The following is an 18,850-nucleotide window of genomic DNA, read 5'->3' on the forward strand; positions in this document are numbered from 1 at the left end:
CCATTGTGCCCATCCCCTGCAGTTTTCCTCTCCATCCGATGCATCCTAAGTCTTGCCTCATTGCATCATAATTGCCTTACCCCCTGATATAACTCTTGCCCTGCGGTATATACCTATCCCTTTCCATCACTAAAGTAAACGTAATTGAATTATGGTCACTATCACCAAAGTGCTCACCTACTTCCAAATCTAACACCTGTCCTGGTTCATTACCCAGTACCAAATCCAATATGGCCTTGCCTCTCGTTGGCCTATCTACATACTGTGTCAGGAAACCCTCCTGCACACATTGGACAAAAACGGAACCATCTAAAGTACTCGAACTATAGCGTTTCCAGTCAATATTTGGAAAGTTAAAGTCCCCCATAACAACTACCCTGTTGCTTTCGCTCCTATCCAGAATCATCTTTGCAATCGTTTTCCTCAACATCTCTGGAACTTTTTGGAGGCCTATAGAAAACCCCTAACAGGGTGACCTCTCCTTTCCTGTTTCTAACCTCAGCCCATACTACCTCAGTAGACGAGTCCTCATCAAACGTCCTTTCTGCCACCAGTAATACTGTCCTTGACTAACAATGCCACCTCTCCCCCTCTTTTACCACCTTCCCTGAGCTTACTGAAATATCTAAATCCCGGCACCTGCAACAACCATTCCTGTCCCTGCTCTATCCATGTCTCAGAAATGGTCACAACATCGAAGTCCCAGGTACCAACCCATGCCGCAAGTTCACCCACCTTATTCCGGATGCTCCTGGCATTGAAGAAGACACACTTTAAACCACCTTCCTGCCTGCCGGTACACTCCTGCAACTTTGAAACCTTACTCATGACCTCACTACTCTCAACCTCCTGTATACTGGAGCTACAATTCAGGTTCCCAAGCACCTGCTGAACTAGTTTAAACTCTCCCGAAGAGCAGTATCAAATTTCCCCCCCAGGATATTAGTACCCCTCTGGTCCAGGTGTAGACCATCCCGTTTGTAGAGGTCCCACCAACCCCAGAATGAGCCCCAATTATCCAGAAATCTGAAACTCTCCCTCCTGCACCATCCCTGTAGCCACGTGCTCTAATAGGTTTTCAACATCTGCATCAATGCCAGACCACCTCACGGAACTCCTCTTCATCTTAGATATGCCTGGATGAGCGCTGTATAATTCAGTTAGGAACAGGCCCCTGCCCGGTACAAGAATGACTACTCTTGCTCTCCAGAGTGTGATGCCATCCTGACAGCTTAATTCACTTTTTAAAAATAAATTTAGAGTACCAATTAAGGGTTGTGGGGGTGAGACTCACCAAACGGAGAGAATGTGCAAACTCCACATGGAGCGTGACCCAGGGTTGGGATCGAACCCGGGTCCTCAGTGCCATGAGGCAGCAGTGCTAACCACTGCACTGCTGTGCCGCCTGCTTAATTCACTTTTGCGGGTAAAGAATGCTTTCATTTGCTCGGAAACTGGCTCATTTAGCCATCCTGTAAGTATATTGTCTCACACTTTGGACAGAAGCAGGTCTCAAATAGTCCAGCTCCTGATGTGCATTGCACAGACTGACAGGCTGATTAACTGTCAGCTTAGAATTGCCGCAAATGTGGAAAATGGTTTATCTGCATTTCAATCCGGGGACGAATACTGAACCCGCTGAATGAGGTCTAATTCTTGTGCCCTGCTTAGCTTAGTATCTACGTTTTCTCATAAGACATTTGGCACCAGTCTTGCCCGAAAGAATTGGAAGTTGTCCATAACTATTGTGGTGACTTTTATTTTTGTTGCTTCTCTTGTATACGTCTTCAGCTCTCCAAGTTCAATGGTTAGGCAACCTCTCTCAGGTACTGAAATGTGAGCTCGCCCACCACAGGGCTGATGCCCTGTATACGCCCCCATACTCGAAGGATTCCCATTTACACGGAGTGTTTCAGTAGTAGGGTCTGGTGTGCCTAATTGTAGATTAAAAAGAGAGTAAATATCAGGATCAATGGTGTCAGGCTCTTTCACATTGGACTGATTCTCCCGCCCGCCCGCTGGCTGCAAGAACGCCACGGGCAAGCCACATACAATGGAGAACTCGGGCGGGATTCTCCGGTCGCCGGGCGGACGCGGCTGCAGAACCCCGCCCATTGTGTATTTGTAGCAACTTGACTACTTGGCAGTCTTGTCTTAGCTCTACATTTTTTAATCAAATGTCTTCTTTTGTAAGAATATAATGCTCAGTCTCCTCAAACCTACATGATTCAGGAGGTAGTTACCTCCACATCCGTAACGTTTCACTTCAAGAATTCTTGTCTCATTGCTTCCACTGTATCTTTTTGTTCTGTGGGTGATTTTGGTGATTTCAGTGCCATGACTGGCTGCAGATTCCTGTCCTAACTGGTACACCGTATCATTTTGAGTGATCTGCCGCACTTGTGAATGTTTTTCAGTGCTTTCCATGGCCAGTCTATTCCCGTTACCCATTTGAAATTTATGTCAACTTCTGCTAGCAATTGGAGATTTATGACAATGTTGCTCAAACCACAAACTAACCAATCCCACAGCATGTTGTTTAAGATATCAAAATATTCTGATAATTTCTTTAGTTTAACAATCTAAATTGTGATCGATTCAACTGGGGCTCCTACCCTAAAATTAAATTTGAATCTCTGGAGTATGATTCATTGTTGGAGTTGAAAATGATCGTTCACAAAATCCACAAGCTTACTGAATGATTTGGAGTCGGGTGCTCTTGGGGCTGTGAGATTGCTAATGAGAGTGTAGGTCTGACTTCCACAAACACTCAATAGAATTACTTTGAGTTTACCTCCTCCCTTATTTTGTTTGCCTGGAAATAAAACCCAAGGTGCTGACTCCAGTCCTCCGTAGAGCAGTCAAGTAGGTCTATTCACCCGAAGAGAGGCATTCTGATGCGTACATTGTTTTTCTTTTTCTCAGGTAAAAAGGATACTCATAGGTGTAGGGCCAGAGGCAGTGCATGGATTGTTTATCCTCCTCGCCAGATGCAAAGATGTATTCCCAGAGGCTACTTTAGTTGAACAAAAGAACTTTATTTACAAGGCTACATCACAAACTTCGGGCGGGATTCTCTCAGCTCACGCCGGGTCGGAGAATCGCCGGGCCGGGTGCAATTCGGGCGGCGCCACCCTGACGCCGGTCCGTCGATTCCCCGGGACCAGCACAGTCCACGCGGCGCCAGTCGGAGTGCCCCCCCCCCCTGGCAATTCTCCGCCCGGAACGTGCTGAGTGGCCGCCCAAAAAAGCCTGGGCCCCGCCGGCGCCGTTCACATCTGGTCTTACGCGGTGGGACCTCAGAATCCATCCTGTCTGGGGCGGCCTGGTTGGGGGGGGCGGGGAGGGGGGGAGGGATGGGTCTGACCCCGGGGTGGGGGCCTCCATATCTCAGATCACACCATGTGCTGTCCTGGCCTGCAATCGCGGCCTACCGATCAGCAGGCTGGCCTCACGTGGTGGGGGCCTCTTTTGCTCTGCGCCGGCTCCTGTTGCCCTACACCATGTCGCATCGGGGCCGGCGCAAAGGGAGATACCGCGCATGCGCGCCGGTCGCAGTGCGCATGCGCGCATTCGCGCCAATCACAGCGCCATGCGCAGACCCGAATGATGCCGGTATCGGCAGCTGGAACGGCGTGGGTCACTCTAGTGCCGTGCTGGCACCCTGTAGGGCAGAGGATCGCGACACACGGCGGTCCGATGATGCCGTCGTTAAACTCTCCAGTTTTTATGACGGCGTCAACACTCTGCCTTCAGATGGGAGAATCTCGCCCTTCATGTTTATAGCTAGTCCATAGTATACTCCATTACTCAGAAAAACTCCTCCCCTGGAGAGGTTCCTGCACTATCACTTGCTTGGTTGTTCAGACCATGTGACCCTTACTCGGTAAGGTTGCTCTTAAAGTGATATCACCACAACTATTATGTGCATGTATGCACATATATATAATCCAGAATGCCACATCACTCACTACTGCACTACAATCTGGGTATGGAATTAATAATCTGCAGCACATGGCGTGATCTGAGATATAGAGCATGATCCTCTTGCCGCGTTGCAAGCACAACGCAGCTGGTGAATCCGGGGGGGGGGCCTCCAGCGGACCTCCCAACAACATCCGCGCATCGCGGGATTCACCCAAGTCCTGCAAGAGGTCAGAGTAGGAACTTCGCCCAAAAGGGGCGGCACCAAATGACATTCATAATCCTACTGATGACCAGCCTTCCAGGATCCACCAGCCTCCCAGGGAGGCTGCAGCCGGGCGCCGTTCAGCACTGGTCCACACACACCAGGCGGAACGGCACCCCGGGATCTCCCAGGCCATCGGAGTCCCCTGGGCCATCAAGGTAAGTGCAGAATGGATCCCTGGCCCTCCGCCTGGAGCGTGTACAACCCAGCACTGCCCAGCTGGCACCTTGGTGCTGCGTCCATGACACTGCCAAGGTGCTGGGTGGCACTGGCAAGCTGTCAGGAGTACTGCATGGGTGCCAGGGTCCAGTGCAAGGGTGCCCGAGTGCCAGTGTGGCACTGCCAAGGATCAGGGACTGAGGGAGCCATACTCATGAAATGAGGGTAGGGCACGAGTTTGAAGAGTGAATTGCAGGGCAGGTAAGTAGGGGCCTCCAGGAGGTGGGTGATGGCTGTGGGTCCTGGAAAGGAGGGGGTGCTGTAAGGGGTCTTGGGGTGGGGGCCAGAAGAGAGGGGTCCACCAGCAACCCCATAGCGGGGTGTCCTCAATTGGGGGTTGTGGGGCAGTGCCCATGTGTGTGAGGGTGAAATTTTCCATGGGTGGGAGGAGGGGGGAGAACCCACAAGCTCATCTAGAGATCAGAGTACCCTTTCAAAATGGCGGCCCGATCTCGGAGTTCAGCTCCCCAGTGATTAAAAGAATTCTAACTGTGGGCTAGACCGGTGAGAAATTCCCCAGGGCCCAAAAGAGTGAATAAGTGTAATTGAAAAGCGGTGGGGAACTCGCCGGCGAAGCCAACGGGAAACTCCCTGAAAAACCCATCACAAATTAACTTCTAAATTTTTCCGGAGAATCACACCCGTACATTCGATGAAACTCCAGAATTTGAGGATTTTACCTGTTTTTAAAAAGTAAAAGTCATCGCTACTGTCATTTTTAGATCTTTATTTTACAATGGCAGATCTCATATTAATATTATATTAAAATATATTAATCTTAACATACAAAATAGTACATTGCAGTTAAATGTTCAATTCCAAAATGCCATAAATCTTTTTTTTTTAAAGTTAGAGTACCCAACTATTTTTTCCAACTAAGGGGCAATTTAGCGTGGCCAATCCACCTAACCTGCACACCTTTGGGTTGTGGGGGTGAAACCCACGCAGACACAGGGCGAACGTGCAAACTCCACAAGGACAGTGACTCAGGGCCGGGATTCGAACCCGGGTCCTCAGCGCCGTGAGGCAGCAATGCTAACCACTATGTCACCCTCAAAATGCCATAAATAACAGATTCTAACAGGAGAGGCGCAATTCAATCAAATTGTACATAATTCCCTTTATGTATGGTCCTTTCACTGCTTGATGTTCCACTTAACAACATGGGGAGAGAATATACCAGTACTTAGCAAGACCACTAGGTGGTGCAGGGAGCACTAAGGATTAATAACTTTCAGGGAGAAATGGAACAATATAAAAGAGTTGAATTAAGATACATAATTGACATGACAAAGATTCGTAAGGGTTCACCAACAGAAATAAGAGTTGCGACCCTCCTCCCCCAGCAGATGGCAAATTTTGAATAGATGTGCTGAGAAATCCCCAGGTGGTGCCAGGGAAGTGTTTGTTGTGGAGCTTTCGATTCTGTGATAGGTGGCATAACAACAGGGTGCAGCCAGAGACAACTGAGAGAAAATTAACCTCAGTATTTGTTTAGAGCACAGGAATACTGTGAAAAAAATTGTATCACAGTACAAACAGTACAAATAGTTTTATAGATGCTGGTGATGATCGGCACTGCATTTAAGCTTCCAAAGAGAAAATGCTGGAAAATCTCAGCAGGTCTGGCAGCATCTGTAGGGAGAGTTTCAAGTCAAGGTGACCCTTTGTCAAAGCCTCCATATCTAAGCATCTATATGGTTAAGACAAATCAAGCCTCAAAACTATTCGCCACTGTTGGCGATAAATCCATGCTCAGTATTGAAATGTTCCACACATAGTATTTTAGAATTTTTACATTGGAATGGTCAGCCTGGTAGAATTTATCTAAAATCCGCCCCACCTTTTGGACAATACTGCTGGTGAAATACACTGCTGACTCAGTAAGAGCACAGCTTCGAGATACGTATGACTGGAGATGGCACTTCTGTTTTGGAAATTTTCTCATTGAAGTAATAACTGGGGGAATCTTTAGCTGCGTTTATAACAACAGAAGATGCTGTACACTGGGCACCAATAATAGTTCTTAATTCCTCTCACGGCCTTTCCCTCCATTTATCACAATTCTAGAAAGATGCACTACTGTAGACACCAGAGTTGAAATTGTTTACTGAGGGGCTATTTCTACCACTAGATAAACCATATTGGAAAATGTGCTGTAAAAATACTACCCACAAGAGACTAGGCCAAGATCCCAAAAGCATTCTAAGTTAACGATTGCATCTGCTAATGTTAGTTCAGTTTCCTCACACACTATTGAACTCAATGCTGAACTCACCCATTTCTCCTGTGATCCAAAATAAGCTTTGAAAATAATCAAGAAAAACTATATTATGATTCATCATTGTGACTGTTTTAAATTGATTGCAATCAAAATCCAACTCCAGCCAACAACCTTAGTTGCACCATCATATCCTATTTGGCTTCCCCAATTAATTGAGAGTGCATCTCTGAATTTTCACCTTTTTGTGTCTCCCAATCTGCATGTGTCAATCTCGGGGTTTACCTATATCCTAACTGTACTAAAATGAAGACTGCGGAAAATTTTAAACTGACAAGGTGGGTGGATTTCTGTGTGAGCAACATGCAAATTTCTGGCTTGTTAGGAAAGTAGCAATAACCTGCCAAATGTCGCATTTAACTCAAGTGCATTCATCAATACACAGGAAACCCCCTGGGCCAGGCAGGTCTGATATTTTAATATGTAAAAAGATAATTAAGTAGATTTTCAACCCTGGATTCTGTCTTTAACTCTAAGAGCATGGGTTTTCTGGCATCCTTAGATAAAACAATGCAAGAGCATAACAGAGACTGACAAGGCCGAGCAAGTGACAGACAAGAAAGGTTTTAAATTCTGAGATATGGCGGCTGTTTCATCACGTAAGTGCAAGGTTTTGCTCACATAATCCATTCAAGGAGTGTGATTTCATAATTTTACAGGTGATTTCCAATACTTGAGTGGTCATTTCTATTCAGTTGGCGTTTCTTCCCTTTCACTTGCACTTCCCAGTTGGCAACCTTTGGATCAGCCGCTAATGCAGCCCTAACATAACCTTGGATAAGGTACAAGAGAAGCTGCAGCAGCAATTCTCACAGAACCTTCCCCTCAATCACATGCCACTCCACAGGATGGAAAGGACAGGGTTACAATTATGCGGTTTTTAAGATGATAATATTTTAGGACTGTAGCTTTATCCCCAAACAGGCACCGGAATGTGGCTACTGGGGGCTTTTCACAGTAACTTCATTTGACGCCTACTTGTGACAATAGCGATTTATTCTTCTTCTTCTATTTTGGATAAATGAAGGGGGTCATATGACCTTCTCTGCAGTTTGCCGGACAGTAAGCCTCGCTGGTTTAATTGTCAGCGATCAAGTGAAGGCTTAGATTGTTTTATTGAGAAGAAGGGGCTTGATATTTACACTTGGAGACAATGGCAGCAGTCTCTGAGTTTACGTGAGTAGACTCTGAGGGTGGAATCTTTTGGCTTTTCCCGTTGCGAACCCCCACATTGGGTTCCCTAGCGATGGGAGAAGCAAGCCATGCAAAATGCCCTGGACATCAGCGAAACCGGAAGATCCCATCGGCAGCCATTTGCAGGCTGCCGCCACTGCTGGAACACCCGCTGCGGTGTCTGGTGTGGGGGGCTTGCAGAAATCCCATCCTGAGGCCCCAAAAGTTCCAGAAATGTGTTGAGGTTCAAAACAGTTGTTCTGTAAACTGTCCATTTACTCCTAACATGAAAATTAATTGGGGCCAAGGATAGTCAATTCGCATTTCTACCTAAGCGCAAGGTTAATGTATTTCATGTTGCCATGGAGAAGAGGGCAGAGGATTCAATTTTTAATGTCAGGGTGCATATGACAGACAGACAGCAGTTCTGCGTGGCCAGCAGAGAGAAGGGGTTGGCTTTGAGAGCTACCACACCCAGATGCCAGAGGGTCATGGGGCTGGATTCACCGGTCACGGACGATGAAATCGTGTTCGGCAATCGGCTGGAGAATCACAGATCCTGACCAAATCGGGGATGGCGCTGCTTTCGCGATGCTCCGCCCCCTCCAAAGCGGCGTACGCAGAGCGCCACGTATCGACGGCCTCAGGACATTGCCTGATGCCCATCCCCCGATGTTCCCCCCCGCGACCAGCCGAGTTCCCGACGGTGTCGGTCGCGTGTGGTCTCATCCATCAGGAACTCGGCGTGGCAGCTGCGGTCTCAGTCCAGCGCCGCCACAGCCGATCCGCGGGCAGGGGGGGGACATTATTAGAGGCTGGGAGCACTGTGGGGGGGGGGGGGGGGCATGCTAGCCGGCCAAAGGGGGCGCACTATTTTGAGGTCTGGGTCCGCGAGCGGCCTCCGCCACGTAGTACGGCACGGCCGCTGCAGGCTGCCACCGTGCGCATGCGCAGCCACGGACCCGACAATTCCCCAGGCCGAATCGGCAGCTAGAGCCGGGTGCTCTACACTGCCGGCATGCTAGCCCCCAGCAAAATGGGGAAACGGTGGCCGTTTTACACCATTTTTTCCGTTCCCAAGCCGGCGTGGGGACATAGCCCGAGATTCGGAGAATCCAGCCCATGGTCTCTTGTTGAAAAGACACAGCCTGCAACTATCTAAGGATTCTGGGAGATTCACTCTGACATAACCTTGGTAAGAAGAATCATTGCAACAGGCCATGGTGGATTTATGAAGCTCTCAGAAAACTGGGAAATGTGCCTGGAGACAGTCACTTGAAGTTACTACTTAATGAAGCTGGGGTACAGGAAGCCACTAGAAACTGGTAGAACAGTGTACTGTTTGCTGAAAGGACTGTAATTCCATGGAGAGTGAAATGGGTGATAAATATAAAAGGAGAATGCCACTTTTTGTAGTTTAGATGGGTTGCCTACAAAAGGAAAACAGTGTTCCCTCTACTACATAAATGAACTTCTCCTAAACTCATTGGTGTGAAGATGGTGGTGTAAGGGTAATGTTTCTGGACTGGTAATCCAGAGGCCCAGGGTAATGCTCTGTGGACATGGGTTCAATAGTGCTTTTAGTTTTTGTTGCAGTAGAAGTTTTAAAATGTAAAATCTTGCCATGTCATTCTTTCAACTAATAACCAGAAGTTCGAATCTCTTTAAAAATTAATGATCTCTACAAAATGTTCATTTTCCCCATCCCTCTCCTGGACCAGTGCCACATCATTCTGCCGCAGGACAGATTGGAGAAGATCTCTGACAAGTTGTAAGCTCATGGATCATCCTATTTCAGTGGCAGACATCTCCTACACAGGCATGGTCAATCCCTGAATGAAATGAAAAATGAAATGAAAATCGCTTATTGTCACAAGTAGGCTTCAAATTAAGTTACTGTGAAAAGCCTCTAGTCGCCACATTCCGGCGCCTGTTCGGGGAGGCTGGTATGGGAATTGAACCGTGCTGCTGGCCTGCCTTGGTCTGCTTTCAAAGCCAGCGATTTAGCCCTGTGCTAAACCAGCCTGTGGTTTAGCATGGTTTAGTGAGAGCGTGGGCTCTCGCTCTCCATGGTTGACATTCTCGCATTCCTCCCCTCACCAATCCATTAGTAATTAGTTGGACTCCTCCATACTCTCTGCTATTGTTACTGATGCACCTCAAGTCTTTTCCTTCTCTATCATAACCCTTGGGGTTCAGAATCTGTGTCCAGCTTGATAGAGCATGGAGGGAATCGCAACTGGTGTGGGCTCTCCATTGCTGCCCCTGCTACCATGTCTACTCATGCTTATCTATAAGTTGTAAATCACCCAATTAAATGCCCAAGGGACCCCATAGATGTGTGCTCGTGCGTGGCTGTACATTCCTGTGCATCTGCTGCAAGTTCACAATTGTGACAATCACTAAACTCATTCTTCTACCATTTCAGTTATTGATGAAATTTGGGCACGATTCTCTGAAAAGATTACTAAGTGTGGTAGCGAGCGGGAATTGCCGCAAACTTCCAGGCACTTGGTCCAGCGAGGCCGGCAACGCTATTCAACGTTAATTGGTCCACTTAACAAGACCTCACGTGCTTCTTGCCACAAATGAAGGCTCACCAGCTGATTCGCCAGGACCACACTCGCCAGCCCCCCGCTATCAATGTCGAGCAGCACTTAAGCAGCACTTGCTCAGCCAACCCCAGCCCGCTCGCAACAATGGCGCCGAGGAGACCAGGCCCAAGATTCGGGAACGCTGACCTGGGGAGGCTCCCAAACGCAGTGGAGGCCAGGACGGATGTCCTCTTCCCCGAGGGTCCCAGAGGGTGAGCCATAGGGCAGCTAGTGTTGCCTGGGATGAGGTGGCGGCAGATGTGAGCTCAGGTCATGTGACCAGGACTGGCCTCCAGTGCCAAAAAAAGGTCAACGACCTACAACGGGAAGCAAGATTGAGTAGGCACCAATTGCCCTCAATTCTCCATGGGAGCATCCACCCCCCCAACATTTCCATGTGACCCTCTTCCCCTTCAACCCCAAAAACCCTCCCTTCATACCCCCCTTCCCACCACTGTGAACCGTGCGTGTGACTAATGATGGTCCCTCTACATCTCCTCAGGAAAAGCTCCCACATAATCGTTGGGAGAGGTTCCAGACTGGCAGAGTGGTGCCGGACTCAAAACTCCTCATCTCCTTCGAGGAGTGGGCTCTGGAAGTGACTGGTGTGGCCAAGAACAGATCGGTCACCCATGCGGAGACTGGCGGACGCCACAGAGGTGAGGAATCACTGGGCACAACGCGGAGGACCCGTCAAATGTGAGTTGGTATTGCCTCACTGACTGACCCATCTCTCCCACTGACCATGTTTTCATTTTCCTGCATGTTCTCCAGCTGATGGTGCCGGTCCATCCCGGGCGGCACCCTCTCCTGCCCACCTGGAGACCACCTCGGAGGAGAGCTCTGAGGATGCCACCATTATAGTCGCGGCACAACTGTCATCCCACCCCTCACCAGCACAAATACACGCACCTCAATGGGATATGTTAGTGGAAAGGCTTCGGGGGCACAATCTGGTGAGCACCACACAGCGGCACGTCTGGTGGAGGCAGGAACCCCCAGGCGAGACAGCAGTCGGAGGGCTGCTGGATCCCAGGATCCAGCTAGATCCCAGCCTGATGCTGAGCCTGTGGAACAGAGTTACCGGAGCTGATGGAGACAATAGGAGGCGGCCGGGATATTCAGAGGGAGATATCAGCGTCACTCGAGCAGATCCACAGCCGAATGAAGGAGTCCCAGAGGCTACAGGCGCAGGAGGTGTCGCCGGCAATGCATGGCACTGAGGCCAACACTGCTAGGGTGGCGACCGCAGTGGAGAGCACGGTGCACGATGTTGGCACCACTAGTGAAGGTGTCCAAGGCATCGCACAGTCGGTGACGGCCATGGCTGAAGGTCTCGGCAGAATGTCTGCCTTGCTGGGGGATGTCACCCAGTACCAGGCTGACCTTGATGAGGTTCTGCAGGACATGTCCTGCTCTCAGATGGGAATGTCCGAGGCGCTGCAGAGCTTGTCCCAGTCGCAGGTGGGCATTGCTGAGGCACTGCAGAGCATGAACCAGTTGCTGAGGAGCATCGGCGAGGGCATCAACGCAATGGTGCAGACTTTGGGAAACCACCAGTGCTGGCCGAGCCAGGTAAAGCAGGGGCAGTCGAGGCTCGAACCAGCTGCCTCTCCATCCCAAAGTGAACCCCAGGGCCCTATGGGCACTAATTGGGAGAAGGGGGCGCTGAGTAACAACCCACACCCGTCCTATGGAGTGGGGATGGTGGCCACCAGCTCCCTCGAGTTCTACCCCTCTGATGAGGCTGCATCGCAAAGTCAGCACATGGGACAAGGCGGCACGACTGTGCATGTGCCGCAGGCAAGTGAGCCTTCTGGCCTCAGAGCCGCCAGAGGGCACCTGCCAGGGGCATCGAGGGCTACGGGACGAGGTAGGCAGCTGGCTGCTTCCACCTCAGAATGCATCCTAGGAAGACACCTAGACCTAGTGGTGGAGCAAGGAGGGCAAAGCAAGTTGAGGATCACTGAGGGCACCGGGGGAGGAGTGGGGGGTGATTGGTGTTGGGGGGCAGTACCATCAGGAGAGTGGGGACTTGTATTACACATTAAACACCCTTGTGCACCGCCAGAATGATACCTCTGTGACTTCCGCAATGAGGGATGACCTCCAAACCCTTGGTCCATCTCTCCAGGCATCTCCACCTCTGTGTGGCACCCACCCACTCTCCGGCCATGGACATGTCCCAGGAGCTGTTTCCCGTACCCTGGGTGTTCGGATGTTGGCTGTTGCGTGTGTGGTGTTGCTGCCCGCAGTGTCCAAGCACAGTGTCCAGGTATCAAGGTGTGATTGGGATGCTAGGCATTGACTTCCACATGCTACATGGCCCGCCCACCCACAGGAATCCACTTGGGATGTTTGAAGTGCTCATTTAATCATGATTTCCAATTCCAGATTAGCAAAAGCCTTCAGCTGCATGTCCAGAGGCCTCGGCAGTCGATGGGGGTTATGGGTGGTCGGTGGGGCGGACGGGCAGGGACAAGGGTTGCCCCTGGGACAGATACACACGGTCCAGGGGTTGGTATGGTGGTGCCGCGAGCGGTTGCCCTCCGGTTGACCCCCCCAGTGCTTCTCCTGCATCCCCACCCCCAGCCGAGTGTCCCCTACCCCGCCGTGCACTGGGGCGGCAAACCCAGCCCCACCGGGCTCTTTATCTGTGACCAAAGATGGCTACTCACCTCCTTGGCTCCCCACAGAAGCCCTTCCGCCAGGTTCAAGTTTTTTAAAAGGAGTATTAATCGGCGCCACCATGACCACTTGCTACGGTGGCCGCTGATTGACAGGAGGCCGTTGCATATGGGGTGGCTCTCATTAATTGCATAGAAATAGGGCTTAAGTGATGATATTTGGTTTCTCACCACGCTACGGCGAGATCCCGATTTCGCCGACGGGAGCGGGCCAGTTGCATGGCAAACTATTTGGCGCCTGGTGCAATTCTCGTATATTTGGCCCCTCCCGCTATTCACCGGCCTCGTTTCGCTTGAGCGAGAGAAAATGAAATGAAATTAAAATCGCTTATTGTCACAAGTAGGCTTCAAATGAAGTTACTGTGAAAAGCCCCTAGTCACCACATTCCAGCGTCTGTTCGGGGAGGCTGGTACGGGAATTGAACCGTGCTGCTGGCTGCCTTGGTCTGCTTTAAAAGCCAGCGATTTAGCCCAGTGTGCTAAACCAGCCCCTGAGAGAGTAACAAGGTCGGAGAATCGCGCCCAAAGTCAGCATGGGTGAGGCGGTGGCATCGTAGTGTTGTCATTGGACTAGTAATCCAGAAACTCCGACTAATGCTCTGAGGTCCTGAGTTCAAATCCCACCATGGCAGATGGTGAAATTTGAATTCAATTAAAAAAATCTGCAATAAAAAGTCTAGTGATGAAACCATTGCCGATTGTCGTAAAAATCCATCTGACTCACTAATATCCTTCAGAGAAGTAAATCTGCCGTCCTTACCAGGTCCGACCTACATGTAACCCCCCCCCCCCCCGAAATGGCCCAGTAAGCCACTGAATTCAAGGGCAATGAGGGATTGTCAACAAATGCTGGCCCAGGCAGCGATGCCACATCCCAAGAACAAATTTTAAATGTGTGCCAGAGATATTTGTTACTTTTCACCAGTTACCTGTGGGTTTCCTGTTGCTCCATCTCCAATTGAGTGGGAGTGTGTCACTTAACTTCAGAGTCTTTTCCTAAACCGGACTATCTACAGAGGCTCACCTTCAGTTCTCGCCCTTGTATTTTGCACTCTATTCTCCAACAAGGGTAATAAAAAAGACGTGTGAGTGCGTGAAGGTGAGGTATTCACTCAATAGATGTAGTGCATTCGGTGAGGATGTCTCTGACATCACGTTAAATAAGGTGTCATGAGAATGTCACTTTAAGAAATGGTTAGCTGCTCATGTTACTGCAGTGATGTCAGAGTGTGGGTGGAGCTGAGCTCTGGTTCTGCTTTATAGTTTCACTTTGAGAAAAGCTTGGGTGTATCTGTCTTTTTGGTTTCGTTTTTCAGTGTGTTGTAGCTGAAGTCAGGCAACGCAGCTGTACTGTTGATCTCCCTGCCATGAAGGACTATCTCTTAATCATTTGGTGAATTCAGAATTATAAATGATTTCAGTATTGAATGTAAATCCTGATGTGCTTCCATTTTAAAGGTGTGTTAAGTCTTTTGGGTGTTAAAAGGACAGCATACAGATTACTTAGTGTTGTAGTCTTTGGAGGTTATCTTTGAATGAATGGTTGCTAAGATATTCACTGTTTGTTTTAAAAAGATTAACTTGAGTTCATAGAATAAACATTGTTTTGTTTTTAAAAATACTGGTCCATTTCTGCTGTACCATTCCTGTAGAGTGAGCCATGTGCTCCCCATACCACAATTTATTAAAAGTTATGGGTCAGGTGAACTCCATGATACACTTTGGTATTCTCTAAACCCTGACTCATAACAAAGGATTGGGTTGATTGACAATGGTGGATGAACAAATGGAAGGTGATGAAATGCATAGAAAGTGAAGGTTGCAATAAGCGGGTGGTGTTTGAGGCGGGTAGAATAGTCTCGGACTTGGGAGGTCGGTACATTATGGTCAGTGGGAAGCTAGTGGTCTTAGTAAATGTGTATGCGCCAAATTGGGATGATGTGGAGTTTATAAAGAGGATGCTGGGGAAGATACCGGACCTGGACTCACACAGGTTGGTGATGGGAGGGGACTTCAACACAGTTATGGGCCCTGGCTTGGACCGGTCAAGCTCGAAAACGGGCAGGGTGCCAGCAATGGCAAAGGAACTAAGAGGGTTCATGGAGCTGATGGGGGGGTGGATCCATGGAGATTTGGGCAGCTGAGGTTGAAGGAGTTCTCCTTCTACTCACACGTTCATTAAGTGTATTCCCAGATTAATTGTTTTATTTTGAGCAGGGCCTTGCTGGCTGGTGGTGGACACGGGGTACTCGGCGATTACAATCTCAGACCATGCTCCGCACTGGGTTGACCTGCAAGTTAGTAAAGACAGTAACCAGCGCCCGCACTGGAGGTTGGATGTGGGACTTTTGGCGGATGAAGCGGTGTGCGAGTGGATGAGGAAATGTATTCAGAGCTACCTGCAGGTCAATGGCACGGGGGAAATTTCAGCAGCGGTGGTGTGGGAAGTACTGAAGGCGGTGGTCAGGGGGGAGCTGATCTCGATCCGGGCCCATAGGGAGAAGGTGGACAGGGCGGAGACGGACCGACTGGTAAAGGAGTTACTACAGATTGATAGGAGGTATGCGGAGACCCCAGAGGCAGGGCTTTTAAAAAATATATATATTTTATTCAACTTTTTCGGCCATACAAAACAGTACAAAGGTTTTCCCCCTTTTTACAACAGCAAAACAATATAAATAACCGTGACCGTATTTTAACAAATAAATAAATAATATATAAACTAAATGGCAACTGCCATAACAAAAATAATAGCTCTCCCAAATAATAAAATCAGCAATTCAATATACATAACCAAGTACCAATATCTTTACAAAAACACCCCTGAGGACCCACCTGAGCCCTCCCCCCCCCCCCTCCCCCTCCCCCCTGGGTTGCTGCTGTTACCTTCCCATTTCTTTTATCGTTCTGCGAGGTAGTTAATGAACGGTTGCCACCGCCTGGTGAACCCCTGAGCCGAACCCCTTAGTGCAAACTTTATCCGTTCCAGTTTTATAAACCCTGCCATGTCGTTTATCCAGGTCTCCACGCCGGAGGCTTGGCTTCCTTCCACATAAGCAATATCCTTCGCCGGGCTACTAGGGACGCAAAGGCCAAAACATCAGCCTCTCTCGCCTCCTGCACTCCCGGCTCTTCTGCAACCCCGAATATAGCTAGCCCCCAGCCTGGCTCGACCCGGACTCCCACCACCTTTGAAAGCACCTTCGCCACCCCCACCCAGAACCCCTGCAGTGCCGGGCATGACCAAAACATGTGGGTGTGGTTTGCTGGGCTTCTCGAGCATCTCCCACACCTATCCTCTACCCCGAAAAAATTACTGAGCCTTGCTCCGGTCATATGTGCCCTGTGCAAAACCTTAAATTGTATCAGGCTAAGCCTGGCGCACGAGGACGAAGAGTTTACCCTACGTAGGGCATCTGCCCACAGCCCTTCTTCAATCTCTTCCCCCAGCTCTTCCTCCCATTTTCCCTTCAGCTCATCCACCATGTTCTCCCCCTCATCTCTCATTTCCCTGTATATATCTGACACCCTACCATCCCCCACCCATGTCCCTGAGATCACTCTATCCTGAACCTCCTGCGTCGGGAGCTGCGGGAATTCCCTCACCTGTTGCCTCGCAAAAGCCCTCAGTTGCATGTATCGAAATTCATTCCCTTGGGGCAACCCATATTTTTCCATCAGCGCTCCCAGACTCGCAAACGTCCCGTCCAAGAACAGGTCCCTCAGTTGCACATTCCCAGCTCTCTGCCATGCTCCAAATCCCCCATCTATTCTCCCGGGACAAACCTATGATTATTTCTCATCGGGGACCGCACCGAGGCTCCCGTCATTCCCCTATGCCGTCTCCACTGCCCCCAAATTTTCAGTGTTGCCACCACCACTGGACTTGTGGTGTATTTCTTCGGGGAGAACGGCAGCGCTTGTAGTCTGGTTCCTTTGCAGGATGCCATCTCCAACCTCTTCCACACTGCTCCCTCCCCTTCTCCCATCCACTTACACACCATTGAAATATTGGCGGCCCAATAGTACTCACTTAAGCTCGGTAGTGCCAGTCCCCCCCCTCTCCCTGCTACACTGCAAGAACCCCCTCCTCACTCTCGGGGTCTTCCCAGCCCACACAAAACTCATAACGCTTTTCTCGATCTTCTTGAAAAAAGCCTTCGTGACCATCATCGGGAGGCACTGAAACACAAAAAGGAATCTCGGGAGGACTACCATTTTGACCGCCTGCACCCTCCCCACAAATGACAGGGGCACCATGTCCCATCTCTTAAAATCCTCCTCCATCTGTTCCACCAATCGTGTTAAATTAAGCCTATGTAAGGTTCCCCAACTCCTGGCTATCTGGATCCCCAAGTACCGGAAATCCCTTGTTACCCTCCTCAGCGGTAAATCCTCTATTCCCCTGCTCTGCTCCCCCAGATGTACCACAAACAACTCACTCTTCCCCATGTTCAATTTGTACCCCGAGAATTCCCCAAACTCCCCGAGCGTCTGCATTATCTCAGGCATCCCCTCCACCGGGTCCGCAACATACAACAGTAAATCATCTGCATACAATGATACCCGGTGTTCTTCTCCTCCCCTGAGTACTCCCCTCCACTTCCTGGAGCCCCTCAGTGCTATGGCCAGGTGCTCAATTACCAATGCAAACAGTAACGGAGACAGGGGACACCCCTGCCTCGTCCCTCTATAAAGACGGAAGTAGTCAGACCTCTGCCTGTTCGTGATCACACTTGCCACCGGGGCCCTATATAGCAGCTGTACCCATCCAATGAACCCTTCACCGAAACCAAATCTCCTCAACACTTCCCACAGGTAGTCCCACTCGACCCTGTCAAATGCTTTCTCGGCATCCATCGCCACCACTATCTCTGCCTCCCCCTCTGGTGGGGGCATCATCATCACCCCTAGCAGCCTCCGTATGTTCGTGTTCAGCTGTCTCCCCTTAACGAACCCAGTTTGATCCTCATGGACCACCCCCAGGACACAATCCTCTATCCTCGTCGCCATTACCTTGGCCAGGAGCTTAGCATCTACATTCAAAAGGGAAATGGGCCTGTAGGACCCACACTGCAGCGGGTCTTTATCCTTCTTCAAAAGTAACGATATTGTCGCCTCCGACATAGTCGGGGGCAACTTCCCCCTTTCCCTGGCCTCATTAAAGGTTCTCGTCAAAAGCGGGGCCAGTAGGTCTATATATTTCCCATAAAATTCCACCGGGAACCCATCCGGTCCCGGGGCCATCCCCGCCTGCATGCTCCCAATCCCCTTTACCACCTCCTCCACATCAGTCTGTGCTCCCAGTCCCGCCCTCTCCTGCTCCTCCACCTTCGGGAATTCCAGCTGATCCAGGAAATGCATCATTCCCTCCTTCCCTTCCGGGAGCTGAGCCGTATATAACCTCTCATAGAATGTCTTAAACACCCCATTCACTCTCTCCGCTCCCCGTTCCATCTCTCCCTCCTCATCCCTCACCCCGCCTATCTCCCTCGCCGCTCCCCTCTTCCTCAATTGTTGGGCCAGTAACCGACTCGCCTTCTCTCCATACTCATACTGCACTCCCTGTGCCCTCCTCCACTGTGCCTCTGCCTTACCCGTGGTCAGCAGGTCAAATTCCACATGTAACCTTTGTCTTTCCCTGTACAGTCCCTCCTCCGGTGCCTCTGCATATTGCCTGTCCACCCTCAGAAGTTCTCTCAGCAAT

This window comes from Scyliorhinus torazame, chromosome 11 (assembly GCF_047496885.1).
Source record: "Scyliorhinus torazame isolate Kashiwa2021f chromosome 11, sScyTor2.1, whole genome shotgun sequence".
In the NCBI taxonomy this organism is placed as follows: Eukaryota; Metazoa; Chordata; class Chondrichthyes; order Carcharhiniformes; family Scyliorhinidae; genus Scyliorhinus; species Scyliorhinus torazame.